The sequence below is a fragment of the Equus przewalskii genome, chromosome 16 (assembly GCF_037783145.1).
Source record: "Equus przewalskii isolate Varuska chromosome 16, EquPr2, whole genome shotgun sequence".
Lineage (NCBI taxonomy): Eukaryota > Metazoa > Chordata > Mammalia > Perissodactyla > Equidae > Equus > Equus przewalskii.
Window position 1 is genome coordinate 29,534,462 of NC_091846.1, and position 24,516 is coordinate 29,558,977.

General features: G+C 40.2%; 1 long non-coding RNA gene across 1 annotated transcript; it reads left to right on the forward strand.

Annotated features, from left to right (window-relative positions):
• The first annotated feature begins 469 nt into the window (after nucleotides 1-469).
• LOC139076463 (uncharacterized) lies at nucleotides 470-21,623 on the forward strand. The gene is made up of 4 exons (XR_011528095.1): nucleotides 470-567; nucleotides 13,898-13,996; nucleotides 15,718-15,882; nucleotides 19,801-21,623. It is a non-coding gene; the product is annotated as an uncharacterized lncRNA (long non-coding RNA).
• The last annotated feature ends 2,893 nt before the right edge of the window (nucleotides 21,624-24,516 follow it).

Genomic DNA, 24,516 nt, shown 5'->3' on the forward strand with positions numbered 1-24,516 from the left:
AAAATATAAATTAAAACAGGAACAACATATTTTACCTTCTGTTTGTCAAAAAATAAAGTCTGACACTTTCAAGTATTCGTGAGCATGTGGAGAAAGAAACGTAATAAAGCACTGAAAGGAAAAAATAACTAACTTTCGATCTGGTACTTTATTATTTTTCCCTTTTGTTTGTTTTGTTTACCACACACACCACTCCTGGCAAAGGATGTGGGCCGTGGGCAGAGCTCATGATATGCTTTTTGAATGAATGAATGAATCCTTGCAAGGAAACCAGGTATTGTCTCTCCTGTTTATAGACTGGATATTTGCGTCTCCTCAGAATTCAGATGTTGAAACTCTACTTCTCAATGAGATGATATTAGGAGGTGGTGCCTGTGGGAGGTAATTAGGGTTGGATGAGGTCCTGAGGGCTCCACCCTCATGAGTGGGATTAGTGCCCTTTTAAGAGGAGACACCCTCTCTGCTCTCCACTGTGTGAGGATGCAACAGGAAGTTGGCAGTCTGTGACTCAGACGACGGCTCTCACCAGAACCTGACCAGGATCTGGGACTTCCTGTCTCCAAGACGGTGAGAAAATATATGTCTGTTGTTTACAAGCCACCAGTGTTCAGTACTTTGTTTTAGCAGCCTACAAAGACTAAGACACCCTCCTTGACATCTTACCTCATTTTTTGGGTATCTTTTTATGAACTTTACATTCTTTTGCCTCTGTTAGAGTCATTGGTTAATGTGTCTACTTGTCTTACTTTGTTCTCTGTTTTCATTCTTCCAAATAGCAACATTTTTTTCTTTTTTATTGAGGTTATGATAGTTTATGACCTTGTGAAATTTCAGTTGTACATTCTTATTTGTCAGTCATGCTATAGGTGCACCACTTCACCCTTTGTGCTCACCCCTCACCCCTCTTTCCCCTAGTAACCTCTAATCTGTTCTGTTTGCCCATGTGTTTGTTATCTTCCACATATGAGTGGAGTCATACAGAGTTTGTCTTTCTCCGTCTCGTTTATTTTGCTTAACATAATACCCTCAAGGTCCATCCATGTTGTTGTGAATGGGACGATTTTATCCTTTGTTATGGCTAAGTAGTATTCCATTGTACATATATATCATATCTTCTTTATCCAGTCATCAGTCAATGGGAACTTAGGTTGCTTCCACGTCTTGGCTATTGTGAATAATGCTGCAATGAACATAGGGGTGCACGGGACTTTTGGAATTGCTGATTTCAAGTTCTTTGGATAGATACCTGGTAGTGGGATGGCTGAGTCATATGGTATTTCTATTTTTAATTTTTTGAGAAATCTCCATACTGTTTTCCATAATGGCTGCACCAGTTTTCAGTCCCACTGGCTGTGTATGAGGGTTCCTTTTTCTCCACAATCTCTCCAACATTTGGTATTTTTTGTCTTGGTTATTTTAGCCATTCTAACAGGTGTAAGGTGATATCTTAGTGTAGTCCAAATAGCAAAATTTTTGAAAGCTGGCACCATTTTGCATCTGACTACCCTATAACTCATAGCATATTATCTTGGATATGATGGAGGCTCAATAAATATTTGTTAAATTTAATTCAATAAATGTAAAAATCATGTAATCTTCACTAGAAAAATGTGCTGGCCATGAGAACCATTATTTACCAGTGAATCTCCTAGGACTTTCATCTATCAATTTAAGGGACTCTGTAGCCTATGAATGAAAGGGATATTTTTTACACCACCTCATATTCTAAACTTTTCCTTTGGAGGGGAGAAAAAAATCATTGGATTTACTGATTTAGGAAAATTGTGCTTAGAGGAGGAAATGGGAATTATGGTAACAATCTAAACATCCTGAAAATGCACTGGAATTTCCTCAAAATTGGATTTGCTTTTCTTCAGACTTCTGATGCTCTCTTGGCATTTTGATTAGTACAGACAACAGGATCTCCAAGTGACTTTGGGGTTCCTGGAAAGTGAATTTTGGTTTAATTAGGTCTCACTGTATGAAGTGCAAATTGATTCGCACCGGTGGAGAGAAGGAGGTAGGAAAAGAGTAATTCTGCTCCATTCTCTCTGCCCTTTTTTTCTCCCATCTCACCCCACTTCTCTTTCTAAACCCCCTCTCCTTTCTACCTGTATCCATCCTTCTTATTGCTCTTCACCCTTCTCAGGCTATTTTATTATAACTTAGTGCCCTTTGTTAAAAATCCCCATCTTAAGCCTATACCTGTTTCAGCTCTTCCTTATCTGCACACAATTTATCTTTCTCGGGATGAGGGAGGAGGGCATTTAGTGTTGTTCAGGCACATCTTCTGTAAACCACCCTAGAAAGAACTATTACTATTCAGTAAGAGTAGTCTGGTGGTTTAGGACAAGGGGAAAATTTAGCAGCCCAGGATGCCTGGGCATCAGTGGGCAGAAATAATTGCTAATTAGTATCCTACTAGCTTGGGAGCTCTAATTGGCTTTGGGGGATCTGCTTTCTAGACCCAAAGTGCATTTTGTTCATTTTAGCTTGCTATATAGGATGAGAGAAGCATGACAATTACTGAAATAGTTTCATTTCAGTAATTCAACCTAATGAAGACTTGTCATCTGAATGATTATTCAGTAGTTGGTCCTTGTTTTTCTGCCAAGGTTTCAGAAAAACAAACTCAGATATTTCTCAAGCCTGAGAAAACACATCCTTTCTTTCAAAATAATTTAAATAATTTTATTTTATTCATGGATACAAGAATGCTCACAAAAGATTTGTCATCCTATATGACTACATAAGCAGAGAAGAATGAAAGAAGGTATCTTTTGAAACATTTCATTTCATTTCAGAACACATCAAGCAATAATATAAAGTGTTTCAAATTGATATCTTTAATTTTCTCCTAGAAAGAAAATTTGTCTGCTATTTTATGATTTATTGAGGCTAAAGACATATGTGAGAACAAGTTTTATGATTAATTAAAAGAAATTACTTGAGCATAATACTCGTAATGATATTATCTTTGAATTAAAATTCACTTGAATAAGATTGGTGACATTTTCAATCAGCAGATTAATTAAACTCTTTTGTTAATTACACATAAGTCAATACGTTTGGATTATATATTAATCAATATACTGAAGCAACATCCACTTACTTTGCTCTAGAAAATGCTTTGCTGATATTTTCTAGCAGCTTTATTTTAGAAGTTAGATTTCTTTCATTTTCTTTATATCAGAGGTCTCAATATTTAGCAGATTTACATGGGAAAATAATTATCGCAACAATATTTTTGCCTATTTTTTATCACTGTGAAAGTCTTTTTTGGGTTCTGATCATTGCTATAATGGTTATTCTTGCAAATGAATTTCAACTATGCCATGCTCAGATTTTATTGTTGGAACAATGTGATGATGGAACTGGAGCTGATGAAGTCTGCAGCTGCCTTGCTCTGCCTGATGCCTGTCTGATTTGAACTCTTTTCTGCTGTTCTGCTTTCCCCTTGCAAGCAGGTTTCTGACTAAAATGAAAGCTTCTATTGTGTTTAACATTCTGAAGGATTGTTGGCTATTTAGGTACCTGCCTCTTCCTTTGACAATTTACTCCCCCCCCACCCCACACCCCAAGTCCCATTTCCAGAGGTTTAATTCCTGATGAATTCATATTTGTCTTTCTAGGTAGAGGCTGGGGGGAAAGTGACTAGAGCTTTTTGACACAAAGCCATAGAAAGATGAATGTCTCATGGTCTTGGTGTACTTGTGGGCCAGTGACAAGTCCACACACTGGCAACTTTTTGTTTGAGTGTCACTATGCAGTGCAATAAAACCAAATGGTGTGGTTAGACAACCAACCCAGGACCTCTGCTCCTCCTCCTACAGTTTCTGAGCATTTATTTTCTATATTTTTATTCACTTGGCCAAATTCTTCTCTCAATCTGGCAAGAGTTTATATGCTCCAAATAGCTACCCTTGAATGAGTGGGAGTTTTCTAGGCTCTCAGAGAATCCAATTTTGAGCTGTCATTTAGCTCCTGTCAAATCCTGGCTGAGAGAATTGATATTTGAGAAATAGAGTTTATAGATGTGCAGTCTCCTACATATGTTAAGCTGTATCCTTGACCACCAGAAGGCTCTAAATGTGGTGTTCATTAGCTTAGCCTTTTCAGGTAGAAACTCTTTCACGAATCAAGTTTTAGTGCTAGGTCTTTATCTTTTTTTTTTTTTAAAGCATTAATACTGGAAACAGTGAAGTGAAGAATATTTCCATAGCTTCTGTAAAAACTACTTAAAGATACTGCCCATTATGTTGTTCAATGTTCCTTGTGCAAGAACTCATGCAATGAATCCCTTTTAAAATTTATTATCAGGAAAAAGTTTGTCTCTATTGAAGAAGTGAAAGTTTTGCTTTCTTCAGATGACAAAAGCCATATCCTTTATTGTTTCTTTTTATGCATTGGCTGTCAGGAAGCTCAGAATGAGAGTAAATGCTATATAATAAGAAGAGAGAGTGAGAAGTCACAGACAGGTTCCAGGAAGAGCATAGGAATTGTCTTTGTCTTTCCTGTATCTATTCATTTACTCATGCAATGGACATTTATTAAAGGACCACTGTGTTCCAGGCATCATGCCAAATGCTGTGGAGAAGGAAATGGTCCTCACTCTGGAAGGGATTATGGCCTAGGAAGAGGACATGATAAATAAACAAATGAGTCCACCAATGAGAGCAGTGCTAGAATAGAGGGGTGCGTAAGATGCTGATGAGGGGTAAATCAGGAAGCACCTAGCTCTGCCTGGAGACAGGGAAGTTCTCCTCGAAAAAATCATGAAGAATAAACCCCTGGAGTAGACAGGGTCAGGGCGGAGGGCAGAGCGTGAAGGTAAAAAGGGAGAAAGAGCACAGCAGCCACAACAGTGTGTGAGCAAGTGTTATGAAATGAAGCTGGAGAAGGGCAGAACCCGAATGTCCACGATCTCAGTGCCTCACCCAGAAGTTTGTCCTTTATCCACTGGGGCACATAGATTTGTAAAAGTATTTTAAGCTGCATGATCATATTTACATTTTAAAAAGCTCTGGCAACCTGGCAGAAGACAGTTTGAGAAGGGGGCCAGATGAGAGGCAGAGGGTCTAGGTTGGAGGTAGTTGGAAAAGTACAGGAAATACATGAGGGACTGTGCTGAGGCTGAGACAAGGGAGAGAAGAGCAGAGATGAAGTAGAAAGAGAAAGAGGCATTAGAATCAAAAGATTTGGTCCAGGTAAATGTTGGGCATGAGGAGAGGAAGCAGGAAGGATGATGACCCAGGTTTCTGCCTTAGGAGACCATGGATCAAGATAAAAGGAGAGAATATGGAAAGAGAAATAGATGCAGCTATATGGGTTGGGAGATGATGTATTAAATTTTGGTCTTGTGGAGCTAAGTTACCTATGGGATGGGTAATGGCAGATGCTTTGTAAGAAGCTAGATCTAAGGGTCTGGACCTCAGGAGAAAAATCTGAACTGAAGACATAGATCTGGGAGTTATTTCTACATTGGAGATAGGTGAATTTCTCAATTCAATAAGATCCCTCAATAAGAGCGGGAAGTGTGAGTATAGAAAAGGGCTGAGTGTATGGGGATGGCCAGAAACACAAGTGTCCTTAAGGGAGCTTCAAGAGACATGGGAGACATGAAGGGAGGGCCCCGGGGAGCAATGGTGTTGGCCTATACATCCCACTGCCTCGTTCTCAAGCTACTAGCTTAGCCATGGGTATCTCTCAGACTAAGTCAAAAGCTGAGCTCCTCCCCCTCCTCCCCACATCCTTTCCTTCTCTATTCTCCCTTTGAAGCAGAAATCTACCCATTTCTCACACCAGATCTGTAGAGTCACCCCTGAGTCCTTAAGTCTCCAAGGCTTATAGGAATCATTCAGTTTCTCAGTAAGCCCTTCTCTTATCTCCATCCCCACACCACTGCCTTAGTTTAAGCCTCTGGCACTTGTTGGCATGGGTTATGGCAATAGTCCCCAATGGATCTTGTCTCCGGTCTTTTTGTCAAATTCAAATTTGCTCGCATCGTTTCTGTGCTAAAAATCATACAATGGATTCCTGTTTCCTGCCCGGTCAAGTCCAAAGCCTTAGCTTAGTATACAAGATCTGTTTAAACAGTGTGATGTCTGCCAGCCATTTTTCTGTCATTCTTTTACATATGCAGAGTACAAAGTACGAAGAAAGAAGTCTCCATTGTTATCCTTGCTCCATTCCTCCTGCTTAACTTTTTCTTGGTCTAAAGATGACGATGGAGACTTCACCGATCCAAGGTCAGGAGCAGAAACGGTACCATGTTTTGCAGAGTTGTGAAATTTATTGCTACTGTTCCATCTTTGGTTAATTTCCTGATACTGAACTGCAGTATTTTTTCTCTTATCATCACGCTTTTGCACATGTTATTTCTTGTGCCTGGAATGACTTCCCCTTCTTCATGTTGATAGGTTTATACAAGAAATAACATAGACGTAGTGAATTCTGTACAATAAGGGATGTTTTGTTCAGGTTATAGTTAACCTAGATGTTGTTTTCTTTCCTACCCCCTCACCCCCCAATCCAAGCCAGGATTTATAAAAGCATTCCCATTGTCACAATGTAGTTCAAAGAGACAGAAAGAGAGATCAGAACAGAGAACAAAAAGTCACCTCCGGGTGACTATTAGAGGCAGCCACTATTTGTAGAGAGCGCACTTTGGAGGAAAGCAAATCTCCTCAGAAATAAGCTTGATGACTGAAACATAAATTTTGGACAGTTGTTGACTGAGAAACTGAAAATTCTCCATCACTTGAATGAAAACCCTGAAACAGAGAAGCGTCCTTCGCGGAGCACAGAGGTCTCAGATGTAGAATTTTGTAAAGCAAAGAAGAGATTCAGCAAATAATGTAGCTCCAGGGCAAAGAAAAAAGAGAATTTGCACAGCATCTGTGAAGAGAAATTTCTCCTAGCAATATTTGGCTAAAAGTCTCACCCATTCTGAGGTGAGGAAGAATGAGTAGTTTACTGTGTGTTTTCATGCCCAAATTAACCGTTTAAAAATCCATACACAATCATCTCCAAAGTAGGCATTGATGGAGTCATTTTCAGCTGGGGAAACTGAAGTTACAGACCCAAAACCCTCAGATGAGATTAAAAGCAAGTATAAATCATCATGCTGTTTGATAAGCCAGGAAGAAAAGAACCCTATATGTCAAGTGCTTTGAATTTTGAAAATGCTTCACACTGATGAGATAAGGGTATTTACATTCCGTGGCCACAGCCACAAAGCTAGCAAAGAGCACAGTTAAAAGACCAGACAGGAGGGGAAAGGCAGTATTTAAATTTAAATTTACACAGGCTTTGTTTGTTATTAAGTTTATTGGAAAGGAGCTGGAAGCTTCTGGACAGATTCAGTAACTACAAATTTCTCCCTGAGATAGTCATTTAATGTTAACTACAAAATTGCTGCTTAATATTCATGGAATGCAACCTTCTCCTGCTGCATGTGCGAAAGATTCTATTATTTACTCAATCCATATTTGTTTTGGAGGAAATGGAATTTGTTTTCTTAATTTGTAAAGAAATGCAACAGACTTGCGTTAATCTATGTAAAAATGGTTCTTGCCTTTGTTGGAAAATCCTTTTATTTCAGGGCCTATTTTTCTCTTTGCAGGTTGCAAGCAAATACATGCCTTTAGCAGATTCAGATCCAAACAGCATGAGGACTGGTTTCTGTAACACACTAACTTTAATTTATTGAGCGTCTCCTGTGTGCCAGGCGATGTGTTGAGCACGATACCTGTCATCATCTAATCTCCCTGTGGGAATCAGAGTTCAGGCAGGGAAGCAGAGCCACCGTGAGTATCACAGGATGAGGGGCTTGTTCAGGATGTCCTGGGTGCCTTTCTTCCCAACTCCATTTTCAGTGACTTAATCTTGTAGCTTGAAAAGTGGAGTATTCACACCACAGAAATCAGCAAAGGCTACAAAGCAGGCTCTCCCTGGAAAGCAGGTTTATTATAACTGTGGAAGGAGCTGGGGAAAGCAAAGGTCTGGAAGAGGGAGTTGGAGGGTGGGAGGTGCCATTTACCAGTTCTCCTGAAGCACTGGCTCAGGTGGACAACTCAGAATTTGCTGGAGAAGTCTGGGAAGCCAAGCACGTCCAAGCTGCCAAAGATGGATTGTGAAGGGGAAGCTCTTGGAGGGGACGATGGGAAGCTGTTGCCTCTTTGTAGCAGCTGCCTCTGTGGGTTTGCAGCCAAGCATCTAGGGGTGGGCCTGTGGTTGCTGTTGATGAGCAGAGCCAGCAGTTGGGGAGATAAGCTAGACGGGGGGCAGAGGGAAGTCAGTGTCAGCTGGGTTCACCAGGAACCACAGTAAAGCCGTCATGATAGCTGACTGCAAAGAAAGCCTTCTGCCCTTCCCCTCCTCTCTGCTTCCCTTCCACCTCCAAATTTTGGGCAACTTCCTCTTTTGGCCAATTCCAACCTTAATCACACAGGAAACAGGTGTCTGGGAAACATGGTTCCTAGTTTAACCAAGTTGACATAGCACAGTCCAACATAACTCTCAACAGTGCAATGAAACAGATATTATTATCCCCATTTTTCAGAAAAGAAAAACAAGATCCAGTGAGGTGACTTGCTTGAGGTTACATGAATCTATCAGTAGGTCTGTTAGATTCCAAAGTCTGTCTTCTTAATTACTTAGGATACTGGGGGTGTTCTTGTTTCTGTTTTATCTTTTTTGCTGTTTTTAAAATAATGACCTAGATGAAAGGATCCTATTCCAAAAGTGCTACAGGTAAACAGTTGAGATGGACCAACCCATTTGACAATTATAGCCAACACTCTAGTGCACAGAATGGCCAGATCGGACTAGCATTTACAAAACCATATCCTAACAAGGCTTAGTTCAGTCTGGTGTGCTATACCTTGTCCTTAGCTTCTGGGGGTACAAAGATGCTGGGACTGTAAGATAGGATTTCTGACATCAAGGAGCCCATAATCTAGTTGACCAAGATAGACAGAGCACTGATTTTAGTACCAAACAATTTTATGTACTTTTCCAGATTTATTCAGCCCACCTGCCCTCCAGCCTTGGATGACTGGTTGCTGGGTAGACAGCCTGGCCAACACTGCCATAGTCTGATTCCTACTCCTACCATCTGGGCTTCGGCAAGGGATCCATTTTGTTCACTCAGTCAGGGGCCTTGTGGCATCTTGGCTCAGATGTGATTTGACGGAACTCATAGAGGCTGTGACTTCCCAGCACTTCTGGGCTCAGAGGAAGTGCTGCATCATTGGCTATGGATTGGGCTGTTCTAGCACCTTCTAGGAGGGACTGGATATCATAACTCAGAAATGGGTGGAGAGTTGACACTTGGTGTGGTGACCTTTGACCAGTGATAAACAGGAGTTGGAGGATCCTGGCAGGTACATCTTCCCTTCCTGTTGACACAGACTATTCTTAGGTGCAGTGGTTCCACATGGCTGACTAGAAGGGGAGGGTGATGTGATGTGACTGAACAGCTCACTGTGTTTTCTAGGAAGATTTAGCCAGTTCAGTAATGTACCATTTTGTTTATGCCTGTCCTCCTTCCCTTCCCCATTCTCCTTTCCCCTCACTGTTGCATCTCTGGGATTGCACCTCCTGTAAAGCCATGACCTCTAATCTTTGCCTCAGACTCTGATCTCTAGGGAACTCAGGCAAAGATAATTACATAAAGGTAAACAAATGCTAAATTAATTATAACAGTGGCATGTATAAAATGCTATTGGAGAGGCTTGCTAAAAATATTTAATTCTTGGGCCAGCCCGGTGGCACAGTGGTTAAGTTCGCACGTTTTGCTTCAGTTGCCCGGGGTTTGCCGGTTTGGATCCTGGGTGTGGACCTATGCACCGCTTGTTAAGCCATGCTGTGTCAGGTGTCCCACATATAAAGTAGAGGAAGATGGGCACGGATGTTAGCTCAGGGCCAGACTTCCTCAACAAAAAAGAAGAGGATTGGCAGCAGATGTTAGCTCAGAGCTGATCTTCCTCAAAAGAAAATGTAATTCTTGACTTCTGTTTTGATGATTGCCTTATGTTTCACTATTCAAAGCCCAAGACTTTGATACCTAATTCATTAACTAATTTCTTAAATTAATCCTTATGTATTCACATGCCATGATGTGACAATATATCATGACCCTGAGGTAACATGTTTGCATTTTCAAAGAGATCTCATGAAGTCAAAGGGATGAGCAGGATGTGGATTCCATACTGTGCAGTGGGAATGACATGATGGAGGAGAGAGACTCTCAAATCACATCCCATTGGTAGCCATCTACTCCATCCCAATATGATGACCTTATAAGACGAGCCACAGTAGAGACATAACTTTATGTTCTAACATTTGTTAAGATTACTTGAATTACCAATATTGGGAAGTAAACAACTATATATTTCCGTCAATGGAGCTAGTGGGTGCTTTCTTTAGAAAAGATATGCAATTATTCTTATATATGACTATGGGACAAAAACCACTTCTTCCAGAAGATCTGTAGTCAAGTTGTACCAATCTCACTGTACAGATTCTCACAGTGAGATTCTATTAAGATTCACAGGATATGGCAAAATAATACGTACTTTGCATTACTGATTAACATATTAAGAAAGTTTAAGAAGCAAATTTCTAAACTTAAGGATAATATGCTTGTGTTCATATTTTTAAATGTGATAGTTTGGCAACTGTAGAATGGGTAAATTAGCTTCCTTTATTAAAAGAGAAGAACTCTCTCAAATTGACTTTGGGGACTAAATTCCAAACTGCAAATAATTGAAAATAAAGGTTAAAAATGAATACGCTGATACAGCAGTCTCTTAGAAGAGGCTGCATCATCACTATACAATTATAACTGGGTTTACCAAGTGGCAGATTGAAAGAGAAACTGTCAGTTCTAGCCACAAGGATTTTTAGCAGAACCTTGTGGTGAAAATTAGGGCAAAAGTAAAATCGTTTACTTACCCTAAAGCATCTGACAGTCTCCACAATAATTAGGAAAAGGGATTTTTTTTTCTATCAAGATTTTACCTTTTCTTTCTTGCTTAGTGACAGAATCATCTCGATGGAAATTAGCAGTCACAGAGCAATGTTCAGTTTCACTAAATTACGGCACAGTTCTGGCTCTGTGTGTTATGAGGAACCTTTAATGCCATTGCTGCAGGACAATCAGAGATTTTTTCCAGTTCTTGGTACTTGAATTGCAAAGGAGAATATTAATAAGATAAAATCCTAGGATGGAAAAATCTTTCAACTCTGAAATTCTATGCCTTGAAGAATCATAAGATAGCATTTTCTCATAAAGTCCCTTTGCTTTAGAAGATCCACAATCCTGATTATTATTCAAACCTAATTTCAGCTCAGAAAACTTAAGTAAAAGACAATCTTCAAGTTCTGAGGATTATAAAAGATGACAGGACGTGTGTACTTTTGATCAAAAATGCACCAGGGGCAACAGCTACCCACCAAAAGGCAGCTCAGAGAGGCTGTCAGTCAGAATAACAGTGAAGCAAGTCAGAGCAAATCACCATGTCAGACTCCCGGGCAATAAAACCATTATTCCTTAAATGCTGGGCAGTTAGGAAATGTTGCTGTACCGTGAAAATGACATTATGACATTCTCGGTTTATTTCTCTTCAGTTTTCATTTAACATTTATGTACTTGAAAAGGCATCCAAATTACACATTGTCCTTGTTAGAGTTTGAAACATAGCATACTGTTCATCTCATTCTTCGACAAATATTGATTGAGTGTCTGCTATTTACCCGGCACGATGCTAGGTCCCAGGTCCATGACGCTATAAAAATGACTGGATCTTGATCTCTGTTCTGTAGTAGCTTATGGTCTGGTGGGATATGAGAGTTGGAGTTACAATTAGAGATCATCTAATTTTATAGATAAGGACTCTTGGGCCCCAAGAGGGTTAGGGACCTGTTAAGGGTGACCTGGCCTATTGGAGGCAGAGGTGAGATGATCTATGTTCTCTGATTTCCACAACAGAGCTGTTCAGAATTCATTATTCATTCATTCATTTACTCACTAACACATATTCATCGAATGCCTACTCTGGCCCATTCATGTCCTTCCCCCCGGAGGTGCCAACATTAGCAAATGAGGTGAATATCAAAATGGTGAAGAGGGTATAAATTCCTTAAGCCATAACTTAGATATATAACTAATGTTGCTTAATTTTTTAACAAGTAAGTTAAACAGTATTTCAAGAAACCTCCCCCCTCACACTGATGGCAGAATATCTAACATAATTGATTTGGGGTGAATCGTGTTCGTAATGATTAGGTTTCTTTTCACTCTTTCCTTCTTCCCCACGGTAGATATCAAGTTGCCTCTGGAACTTACAGATTGTTTAGGAGGCCCTCTGGTCCTAGGTCATCATGTGCCAATGCTGGCAAGAGATACCTGATTTTCCCTGTCCCTGGCCCTCTTCATCCATCCCATTGGCATCTGAGATACCCATCAGTATCTCTGGTCTACACCGCCTGGGTTCCTGCAGTGAAGTCTCTTCCCTGGGCTTCCAGGCCCCTTCAGATCCACTCCTCAGAGAAAGGAGTGGATCTCTCTTCTCTCTCTCTTCTCTCTAGCAGAAAATTTTTAAAAAGGTTTTAAAAAGTCTCTTCGTTGACTGGAAAACTCACTCTTATGTCTTAACTTTCTTCCAAACTTATTGCTTATAGATATAATGCCTCTTTAGGGCTCTGTTTTTTGATAGCCAAATGCTAGGATTTTTAGATTCCTTTAAGCCATTGTCATAGAGATGATTCTTGAAAACCTACTGAGAAAATAAAATAATTGACACCTTTTTCTGTTAGCATCCTAACCTGAGGGCAGTGGTATGAGTAGGGTGTGTGTTGGTTAGTTATTACTCAAAGCAATAACATTCATTTGTTATGTCTCCCGGTTTCTGTGGGCCAGGCATTCAGACAGGGCACAGTGAAGACAAGGACAAGTTATCTCTGTCCCACCCTGTCTGAGGCCTCAGCTGGAAATCATCAGACACTGGGGGCTGAAATTATTGTAAAGCTTGTAAATGCAGTATCTGGAGGCTTCTGTTGGCTGGGGGCCTAGCTAGGGCAGTCAGCTGGAAGACCCTCACGTGGCCATGCCGTGTGCCGTGGGCTTTCTCATAACATGGTGGCTGGGTTCCAAGGGCAAGAGGAGAGAGAGAGAGAACCAGGCAGAAGCCGTATTGCCCTTTATGACAAGCCTCATCAGTCACACAGCATCCTTTCATTGGTCGAGGCAGTGACAAAGGTCCACCTGCATTCAAGGGGAGGGAATATTGACTCAACCTCTGGATGGGGGGGGGCTTGTCCATGTCACCCTGTGAGCATGTGGAGAGGGATATATACTGGTGTGGCCATCTATGGAAAATATAATCTGCCAAAGAGGGGTTAGCAGGAAATATGGGGAATGGAAAACACTGGGTAATGCTTTACAATATTATTTTGTCTCATTTGATCTGCAACAGATGATCATCATCTATGTGCGCAGGTTTGGCCAAAAAGAAGTAAAGCATGCATTGACAGAAAATCAAGCTGTGTGTGGTTGGTTTTTAAAAAAATCTCTCTTCTTAGAGTGCGAGGCACTTTCCAGCTACTGTATTTGTGTCCCAGCAAGGAGCTAGGTCTGCCCCACACATTTGCAAAATAGGTGCAGTTCTCTCTCAGCCTGTCCTTTTGTTTCTTGCCCCTTCTCCACTTTCCCTGGGGACTGAGTTTGTTTATGCTGGATTCCCCCCAACCCCCAATCACTAATTCCTGCCCATTTCCCCTTCTTTCCCTTTCCATATCATAATTTTATGGCTCAGCTTTTTGCTGGGGCATTAATTGGATTATCATGTCCCTAACTAATAATAGCTTTTTTTTTGCCCATGAATTTTAACAGCTGCCTAATTGAAGTATCCAAATGGAATAACTAATAATGAGAAATTTAGGCTTTTAAAGCTCGACTGCGGGACGCATTTTTGGAGGAGATCAGGGCAAGGTGAGTAGAAGCAGCCCGATCGTGCCGTGCAGATGCCCACCTGTGTGGCCTGGGCCCAGGGCCAACCTGCTTTCAGGAAGCTGAATTAGCAGGGTGAGAGGAATGTGCTCCTTCCCACGCTCGGGCAAAGGGGTTGATCTAGCAGAACAGTGGAGCCCAGCTACTCTCCTCTTTATTATTATATATTATTATTTTATTATGGCTATAAAATGAAGGCATGCCTACTTTCAAAAATTTAAACATTTCTGGAATGTATAGAGAAAAAAGAAAAATCTGAAATCTTACTACACAGATTTAACTCTTGTAACGTTTTGGCAAATGTCCTTCCATGTATTTCTATATGCATGAGTACCCACAGCTATAGCCACACATAACTTTGTATACAAATCATACTATACACACAGGTCTGTATCCTGGTTTTTTTTCATTCAGTAGTAGGGGTGGCTATTTTTTTCCATTGCAATAAACATAGATCCACAGCATCATTTTTATTGACTGCACAATATTCCTCTGTGAGACATATCATAATTTATTTAACTAATTCTATTGAGCAACAATTATGCCTATTGCAATTTTTTGATATTATAATCAATGTTCTGAAGAACCTTCTTGTACATCCATTTTTATGTACTTGTCCAAAGATCTCTTTGGGATAACTTCCCATAAGAGAAATTGCTGGGATTCTTTCTTTTAAAAGGGCAATAGGAAGCCATGGGGCAAAGAAATCTGGGTGAACAGCTTAGTTCCAGAGAATTCTTGCAACTAATATGCATAGAACTCTACGCTGTGTCAGAAGACTGATCTAGACAGCTTGAGATGCAAAGATAAAAAAAAATCTTTAAAAAAATCTTCTAACCTAGTGGCAAAGATAGACCCTTACACAAATAATTACTACAGTAAGATCAAATTCCCAATAGAGGTAAGAACAAAGTACCACAGGAAGGATAAAAGAAGAAGCTATTAAATCTGAGCAGGAGAGATGGGGAGGAATTAACTGAGAAAGCAAAAAGTGAGCTGGTCCTGGGGTTGAGAAGGAGTTAAAGAGATGAGTGTATTAGTTTGCTGCAGCTGCCATAACAAAGCACCACAGACAGGATGCCTCAAACAACAGACATTTGTGGAGGCTGGAATTCCAAGGTCAAGGTGTGGGCAGGGTTGTTTTCCTCTGAGGGGAATGAGGGAAGGATCTCTTCCAGGCCTCTCTCCTTGGCTTGTAGATGGCCATCTTCTCTCCATGTCTTCACATCATCTTCCTTCTGTCAGTGTCTATGTCCAAATTTCCTCTTCTTATAAGGACATCAATCTTATTGGGTTAGCACCCACTTTAAGACCTCATTTTAACTTAACTACCTCTTTAAAGACCCTATCTTCAAATACAGTCACATTCTGTGCTATTGGCGGTTAAGAGTCCAACATATGAATTTTAGGGAGGACGTGATTCAGCCCATAGCAGTGAAAAAATGGAGAAATGCTTATATAAAAAGGCCCAGAGTCAGGTGAGGATGCCGCAGTTGGGGAAGACTGAGGAATCTCTGTGAGCCAAGTGGAGAAGGCCTGGGGGCTGGGAATGAGGAGAGGGAACAGCGTAGAAGATGTGTCTGTGCTGGGAGGCAGGGGCTCATAAACAGCTCTGAAGAAGGTGGGCTTTATTCTGCAGGAGGTGGGAATCATGGGTAATTGTAAGCAGGGAAGTGGCATGATCAGGTTTGTTCTTCATTTAGATGTTGCTGTGAGAATACCAAGTGCTGGTAAAGACGCAGAGCATCTGGAGCTCTGAAGCGCAGCTGATGGGAACGTAAAATAAAACAACTATTTTGGAAAACAATTTGACAGTTCCTTAAAAAGTTACCATACATCTACTATACGACCCAGCGTTCCTCTCCTAGGTATTTACCCAACAGAAATGAAAGCATATCTAGACAATGATTTGTACATGGATGTTAATAGCAACTTTATTCATAATTGTCAAAAACTGGAAGGAATCCAAATGTCCATCAGCAAGTGAATGGCTAAAGAAATTGTGGAATATTTATTCAATATAATACCACTTACTAATAAAAACCAAAGAATTACTGATACTTACAACAATATGGTTAAATCTCAGAATAATTATGCGAAGTGAAAGAAGCCAGGCCAAAAGAAAAAAAAGAAGAAAGAGTACAGCCTATGTGATTCCATTTACACAAAATTCTAGGAAATACAAACTAATCTGGGATGAGGGTTGGGAGCAGGTGGAGCAGGAGCGGGAGGGAGAGTTTACAAAGGGGCATGAAGAAACTTTTGGGGGTGACGTAATTGTTATCTTGATCATGGTGATGGTTTCATGGGTGTACACAGATGTCAAAAAGGGTCGAATTATACCTTCTAAATACAGGCACATTATTGTATGTCAATTATACTTCAATAAAAAAATGAGCAAACCAAAGGAAAACAAAACCAAAATAAACAAGAAAGGAAATATGTGGGGTGGATAAAAACATTGGAATATAAACTCGAGGAAGGGGGACCAGTTAGGAGGCTCCTGCAGAAGGCCTGCAGGAGATTATGTGAGTCTGAATGAGGCTAGGTAGGTGGTGCCCACTGGACTTTGCTCTGCTTCTGTTCTGGGACACGTGCTTTGAGGAACTGAACTCCTGTGGGCTGCAGGAAGGCACTTTGTCCCAAGCGATGGTGGAGGACACCAGCCTTTTTTCCTCTCACTCTGCGCTATACGTAGGAATAATTTTAGGCATTCGTAGTAGTGGTGAATAAGACAGACAAATGTCTGCTGTGCTCATGGGGCTACCATTCTAGTGGGAAACAAAATTAATATGTCAGCTAGTGTTAACTGCTTGATGAAAAACAGGGGAGGGATTAAGTAAGGGATGGGCAATGGATGTGGGAACTGTTTTAGCAAGGTGTTTAGAAAAGGCCCTCTAGTGAGGTGACATTTGAGCACAGATCTGCATGAAGTGGTGAAAGGAGGTTAGTTGAGACAAGGGACAAGTATCCTAGCCTGAGAGCCTGGCACGTACAAAGGTCTTGAGGTGGCAATGGCAGTGGCTTGTCAGGGAGAAGGCTGGAAAGAGTAGAGACAGCAATAGCAGAAGCTTAAGTAGGTTCCTGATTTGCCACCAAAGTTGTCCACACCAGCTCTCTGGTAATTTATACTGGGCATTTCCTCTTACAACAACATTCATGCTAGAACATCGAAAGTGTTAAATGCTGTTGAAATACTGTCTGGTTGGCTGTCGCTTAGATTCACTTTCTTAGGCCTCTCCTCTCTTTCCTTTTTTGCAAGGTTGAGCTTGGTTATGGCATTTGTTGTAAGGAGATTTAATCTACATCTCATTAGCTTCTAAGGTGTGGAAAAAAAGTCTTACAAAGGAGTCTTTATTTACCATCTATCTTAATGTCCAGTGCTGGGTGGAATTCCAAATTAAAACAAATCTGAATATGACTGAGAAATGGATACTCACTGGTGGTTGAAAAATTAGGCTCGTTGATACATCCCTATAAATTATGCCTTTAAGAATGTTGTATTAAGAGGGAGCAGCAAACATTCATGGCCACCTCCTATGAGGGAAACATTTCCACCTGTCTTAATTAATTCTCTCAACAACCCTATTATTAACACCATTTTGCAGCTATAGAAAACAAGGCTCAGAAGCACAAAATAACTTGTCCAAGGTCACACACCTAGTAAATGCTAGTGTCAGGATTTCTAGTCACGTCTGCTGCCTCCCGTTTGGAACTCCTGTTGCTGTACCATGTCAGCCTTTAGTGCAATACCTCAACATACATAATGTCATGCTGTCATGAGCTGAATAGAGAGACAGGCCTCTTAAGAAAGCAAACAACTTCCTTGAGAAAGAAGCCCCAAGGCTTTATCTCTTGACTGTCAGACCTACCTATTTGTCTGAACGTTTCGGAGGAGTCTGCACCCGGCTCAGCCACTCTTCCCTTTTGACAAGAATTGTCCAAAGGGACTGGGGGCAGAAGGAGGCTGGGGGAAGTGGCCAGGTCAGCCTGGTGTGATTGAACACTGCTCCAGTATCGAAGACCTGATGAAAATCTGGTGCCTCTGGGCGCTCGATTTTTAAAGTAATCCTGTCAGTTCCCTAATAATAGTAATAAATTAACCAAACAGCAGATTCAGTGGTATTTTATGTCCTAAGGGTATTGCTTTCACACTTCAACTTGATAGCATGATTTATCAAGAGATAAATTACAGCTGGGAACGAATGGATTTACTGATGTCAGAGAGACGACAAGTATATTCCAAAGATGTTACCAGTGATGGGCAGGTACCTGACAAGCATACTTGAAAATCCCCAAACAGAAGACTTCTCTTCAAAAGCTGAATAACTTTAATCTTCACTTACATGTAGGTCATTGCAAGGACAGAAGGATTTTGATAGTCTAATTATCTCCTTCTCAAATTATTATGACCCAAAAGTATTAATTACTTTGCTCTTTGGAGATGGGGTTATGCAGCCACATCAAACCTTCTCTGAAACTCATGTAGAGGATAAGTAAATAAATGAATGTGGGGTTATTCTCCTGTAAAGGAATATGCAACTGCCCGCTCCCCCAGTCCTCCAGTCCCAATTGGCCATTACTGCGTGTCTATCATTCTCATACAGGTGCACATGACTAAAACAGAGTTTGGCTGTTGGACTTGGTCACTAAGCAAGACCTCGTCATCCTTGGATGTAAGGGAAGGTGGGATTACTTCCAGGAGGTTGCTCCAAAGAGTAATCAGAAAGCAGAACTGACAAAGAGAGCCCAGGTAGAGGGCAGAGATGGCTTGGGCTCTCAGGTTTAGATGAGAGCTCCCTGGAGATGCGTGAAGATGGCTCCCTCTATATGGAGGCAGACCCGGAACTGTGAGCGAGAATGAGTCCTGCCCTGCAAATCCATCGATGCTTATGGGGCTATCTAGAGCATGTACTTTCAAGAAAAGGCATATCCAAAGAATTCTTGGTGAGAGATGGGCCACTGAATGTGGTCTTAAAAGTCTTTTTTGGGTCTTTTAAGAGAAGAATAAGAATGGGCTTATTCTTTGGGGGCAGGACCGTGCAGTGCTGAGAACAAGTGGGAGTAGGGTAGGAAATGTGCTGTTAGCCCTTAACAGTATCTTGAAGGAAAAAGAACTCTAAGCTTGGGGCATCTATCTTATAAAAGAGGCAGGTTAAGAGTATCTTGAGCCTTGGACATTTAATATGTTTTTAAAACAAACTCCAAAGTCTGGACAGTGTACAATTCACAAACAGACACATAATATTTTGCCCAACAAATCAAAGCAAAAGATATAAATCATTAGAGAAAGTAGAAGTAGAAATAAAATTTAAGTTCAGACGCAAGCAAGCAGATAGGCTCATTAATGAATAGTCACTTAAGGAACAAATAAGATTTAAAATGCCCCCAGCTTTTGGATGGTTGAAAGCTAGCCATGGCTAGACAACTATGTACACAGATTAAAAGAAAATGGTGCAATGCAGTTTCTTGTTAAATCCCTTTAAAGTTTTCCAATAGCCCGAAGCGTCTGTCAAAATCCTGGGGAGGTGCTACAAAAGACTATTTTAAACCTCCAAATTCAGGGCACCTGAAGAAGGAAAAGTGCATGTCATTTTCCCTCTTGAGGATAAACAGCCTTGCCATGTATAAATTGTGAAAACTGTTATAAACATACAACACTTGCACTTCACAGAGTCTATGTGGATCTCTCTAGACTTGGATATTTTTTTTAATTGTAAAAATATTTAAGTTGCCTCATGTACCTTTTTTTTTTAATTGACCAAATTCTGGGTATTTTTTTACAGGAAGCAAAAAATCAAAGGTGAAGCAGAACTCCTGGGCTCTGGAGAGGCATCTGGTTTTCAGGATAAATCTCTAAGATAGAACCTCACCATGTTGGACGTCCAATCTTAAGACAAATCCTCCAAAAAAGCCCTAAGGGCCAGATAAGTCATCTTTAACATGCTTTCTTCATACTGTCTTAGAGAAAATATGCCCACAAGCTAATGTGAGAGGTAGAGCAGAAGCAGATAGAAGCTTACATCTTCTATCTGAGAGTCAGAGTGTTGAGGGTATAGACGAATTTTGATACATGTTCAAAGTGACTGTTGGCCTCTTACAGTTTCCTACACTTCTAGTGGGCAACCTGTGGGGGTGCCAATATTGGGAAGCAGAGCAACCCAAAGCAACTGTATTCAAATTAAGGTAGACAGAAAACCCGGCTTCGGTTATCTGCCAGACTGCTATACTATCTCTTTCTCAACTTCACATTCCATCAGAAGTAGGAAGGTGGGGGAAGTGGGTGAACTCTTCCATCTCTTCTATTATCACCCTTTCTTTGAGGCCCTATTCAGCCCAAGGTGGGTAAGAAAAGGGACACTGCTTTATTTTATTTATTTTGTCTTCCACCCAGAAACATACTACCCCAGCCTTTCATCTTTTTTGGACCAACTGATACAACTGTTTTTGTTTTCTTTTGTTTTAGAAGAAGGACATCAATCTTTTCCTGCCTTTGATTTGTTGAAGCAAAAGTTGCTATGAGTCACAAACTTGGCTTGCTTCATTTTAACACTTAGTATTTATATTTAGTATATAAATTTATATTTAGTATATAAATATACTGCATTAAAAAATTATAATGCAGGAATAAATGAGAAATGAGGCACCATTTTTAAATGAAGCATAACATATCAGATATGGAAAAATGTACACTTTGAGGGATTTTTACAAACTTCATACTGAACATTCCCATGAAAGCCCCACACAGGTGAAGAAATAGAAAACTACCAGAACCCCAGAAGACCCCTTGTGATCCCTTGCAATTCCTATCCTGACAAAGCTAACCACCAGTTTGACTTTTATCGCCGCTATTTTGATAGATCAGTTTGTTTTTTAAATTTACTTTAAGTGGAATGATATAGTATGTATTCTTTTTTGTCTGGCTTCTTTCCTTCAACATTGTGGTTGTGAGAGTCAGTGTTGTTGGTATAGCAATACTTCATTCATTTTCATTTCTCTAGCACGTCACCAGGTGAACATGCTACAGTTCATTTATCCTTGCTGCTGTGGATGAACGTTTGGGTTGTTTATAGTTTTTGCCTGTTATAAATAATGTTGTTGTGTGCCGTCCTGTACATACCTTTTGGTGAACATGTGTACCACCTCTGTTGGTTATATACTTGGGACTGGAATTGCTGGACCGAAGAGTGCACATATGTTTAGTATTATTAAATACTAAACAATTTTCCAATGTGATAATGGCAACCAACACTCTGGTTTGAGAGTTTGGGTTGCTCTACATTCTCAACATGACTTGACATGTATCTTTTACATTTTAGCCATTCTGGTAGCTGTGTGAATGGCACCATTTCTGAGAATATACATTGTAAACCAGAATAGTTAAGTTTAAAATAAAATAACGTATATTTTCATGTTTTTTGAAGGTGAAATAATGTCCTGAGAGAGACAAATATACCGATGACCTCTCTGTGGAATTCTGATGACAGATCACTTATGTGTGGACCATGTTTTGAGGCTAGCTGGCCTTAATTATTCCATAAAAGATGTGCAGAGTTGCTTTCCAATGTAGGATCTTAGCATTTATAAAAATAAGATATTTTTCACTCGATTTCATGTTTCTTGGGCGTTTTGAAGAATTGTGATCAATACCTGATTGCAGGCAATTTGACCACTGGCTAATCTACACCAGCACAGAAAAGGAGCTGTTCGCACGCTAAAGACTCCAAAGCATTTTTCCCTGAGGTAATCTAGATTCTGCTGCCGTTTATTAATTCACCTTCCGTTATTTCTACAAACTCAGGGTTTTGGAAGGAAATCTACCTGTGCTTCTTATTGCATTAGAATTGTTCAAATTTGTCATTCGTTACTCTAAAATCACATTGAACATATTCACAAAACACCTAGTTCCGCGCTGACCACGCAGCAACATCTGATCCCAACTGTTAACTAGCAATGCATTTGGTGGCAATGACAAATTAATTGGCCCAGAGTAAATCAGAGTATTTCTTTTCCTCACATAATGAAAGAGATATATTTGCTGGTTTTAAGACTTATTTACCAGCTAGTTGTTATTGTTCCAGCTGTTCAGCAGTCTCTTCAGGCATCTGGCTTGCAATCATTCTGTTTCATCATCCTTGATGCACCAACTTTGGCACTCATGCTTGTTGTCTCATGGTTGTAAGATGGCTGCTATACTTCAGGCATCACGCCTACATTTCAGGAATGAAAGAGGAAAACAGAGGGTGATTCCAGCCATATCTTTCCTATTTATCTGGAAAAGTAAGAGCCTCCAGAAGACCTCTGCTTATACCTCTGTATTAGCTATCTATTTCTGTGGGACAAATAAGCCCCAAATCAGTGGTAAAACAACAACAACAAGAAGAATACTGCAGGGGATAAATCAGATGAAAACAAAAGCCAAATAATTATTATTTTACAGTTTCTATGGATCAGAAATGCCACAGAGGGTTAGCTAGGTTGTTCTGGCCCAGGGTCTCTCAAGAAGTTCCACTTAGGATGTTGGTAGGGACTGCAATCACATGAAGGCATGACAGGGGCCGGAGGGTCCACTTCTGAGATGGCTCACTGCCAAGATGGCAGTTGGCAGGAAGCCTCAGTTACCCACCCCATGGGCCTCTCCATAGTCTCCGTATTGTATCCTCACATCACGGCAGTTGGCTTCCCCCACAGCAAGTGATTCAAGAGAGAGTAAGGCAGAAATCACATTATTTTATGAACTGGTCTTGCCAGACTAGCATTGTCACTTTGTCACTTCCTCCTTTTGAAGGGAGGAGTACCAAAGAATTTGTGGACATATATATATATAAATTTTTTTGTTTTGAAGAGGGTTAGCCCTGAGCTAACATCCACCACCAATCCTTCCCTTTTTGCTGAGGAAGACTGGCCCTGAGCTAACATCCGTGCCCATCTTCCTCTACTTTATATGTGGAACGCCTGCCACAGCATGGCTTGATGAGCGGTGCATAGGTCTGTGCCCAGGATCCAAACAGGTGAACCCCAGGCTGCCAAAGAGGAGTGCCCCAAACTGATTCACTTGTTCAGTCTAACTAGAGTGGAGTCTGGAAAATAAATTTATCATCAGAGGCTATGCATATTCTTCCCTTGAACAAAACAGGGGGTCTACCAGCAGGAAGAAAGGGGAAAGGAAGGTTGGGAAGGCAACTAGCTCAAGAATTTGTATGTAATGGAATGTTTGAGAACTTGACCAAATAATTCTAGACTTTATCTGAAGAAATGAACGGTTTAGAATAGATACAAAAATTTTGAAAAATAAGGCTTTTTAAGGATGAGTAGGGGACTGATCAGACTTGTTAGACTTCAAGATGAATGAATATATAGGCAAATGAATAGAAAACAGTAGTATATAAATAGTATCTTTATATAGTATATAAATAGGTGCTAATTTACAGGAAATTAATATTGAAAGGGATGAGTTATTTCATAAATGGCATTGGAAAATATGCATTTGAGAAAGATTCATTTACGTTCTTGCTATACAACAGAGTAAATTCTAGATGAATTAGACATTGAAACATGAAAAATGAAACCACTTTAAGGAAGTAGAAGAAATTTTAGGTAAATATTTACCTTAGACGGGGAAGAACTGTCTAAGCATATAAGCAATGGACTAAACAGCATGGAAAAGATTGATTTTAATATTTAAAATTACAAACTCTGTGTCAAAAACATCATAAAAATTTAAACACAAACAAGGAAATTATGCATTATTGATATTTTGATGGGGTATATTTATTAACAAGAAAAATACCTTAGCTTTCCTTGAGGTCTGTGGCCCTTTTCTGTGGAGCAAATATTTCAGATTAAAAATATAACTGGGAAAATATTAATATATGATGAGTTAATATGACTGATAATAAAACCTGTATATTCTCACTAAAATGGGCAAAAACACAACCCTACAATTCACAGAACAGATAGAGCAAATGGCTAACAAGCAGGGATAAGTGGTCAACCTTATTAGAAATCCTAATGATGCAAATTAAAACAGAAATAAAATGTAATGTTTTACCTATCAGTGCAACACAGATTTTTAGTGTCAATACTCAGGTCTGGCCATAATGAGGTGAAAAGGGATTGTCAAATACTACTAGTCTATGCAAGGCAATTTGACATTCTTCATCAAGCCTTCAGCATGTTTGTACTTTTTCATCTGAAAATTTTGCTTATAAGAATCTAGTCTAAGGAAATAACAGAAATGAATTAAAAGATGTAGGTCTGAAGTGGTATGTCTCAACATCATTTATAGTAGAAACAAAAGGGAAATTACCTAGATGTCCCACAATAGACTCATAGCTAAACAAATCATTGACTGTCCATATGATGGAATATTTGGTTGTTGTTAAAATATTTCAATAGGGGCTGGCCCCGTGGCCAAGTGGTTAAGTTTGCGTGCTCTGCTGCGCGGCCCAGAGTTTCTCTGGTTTGGATCCTGGGCGCGGACATGGCACTGCTTGTCAAGC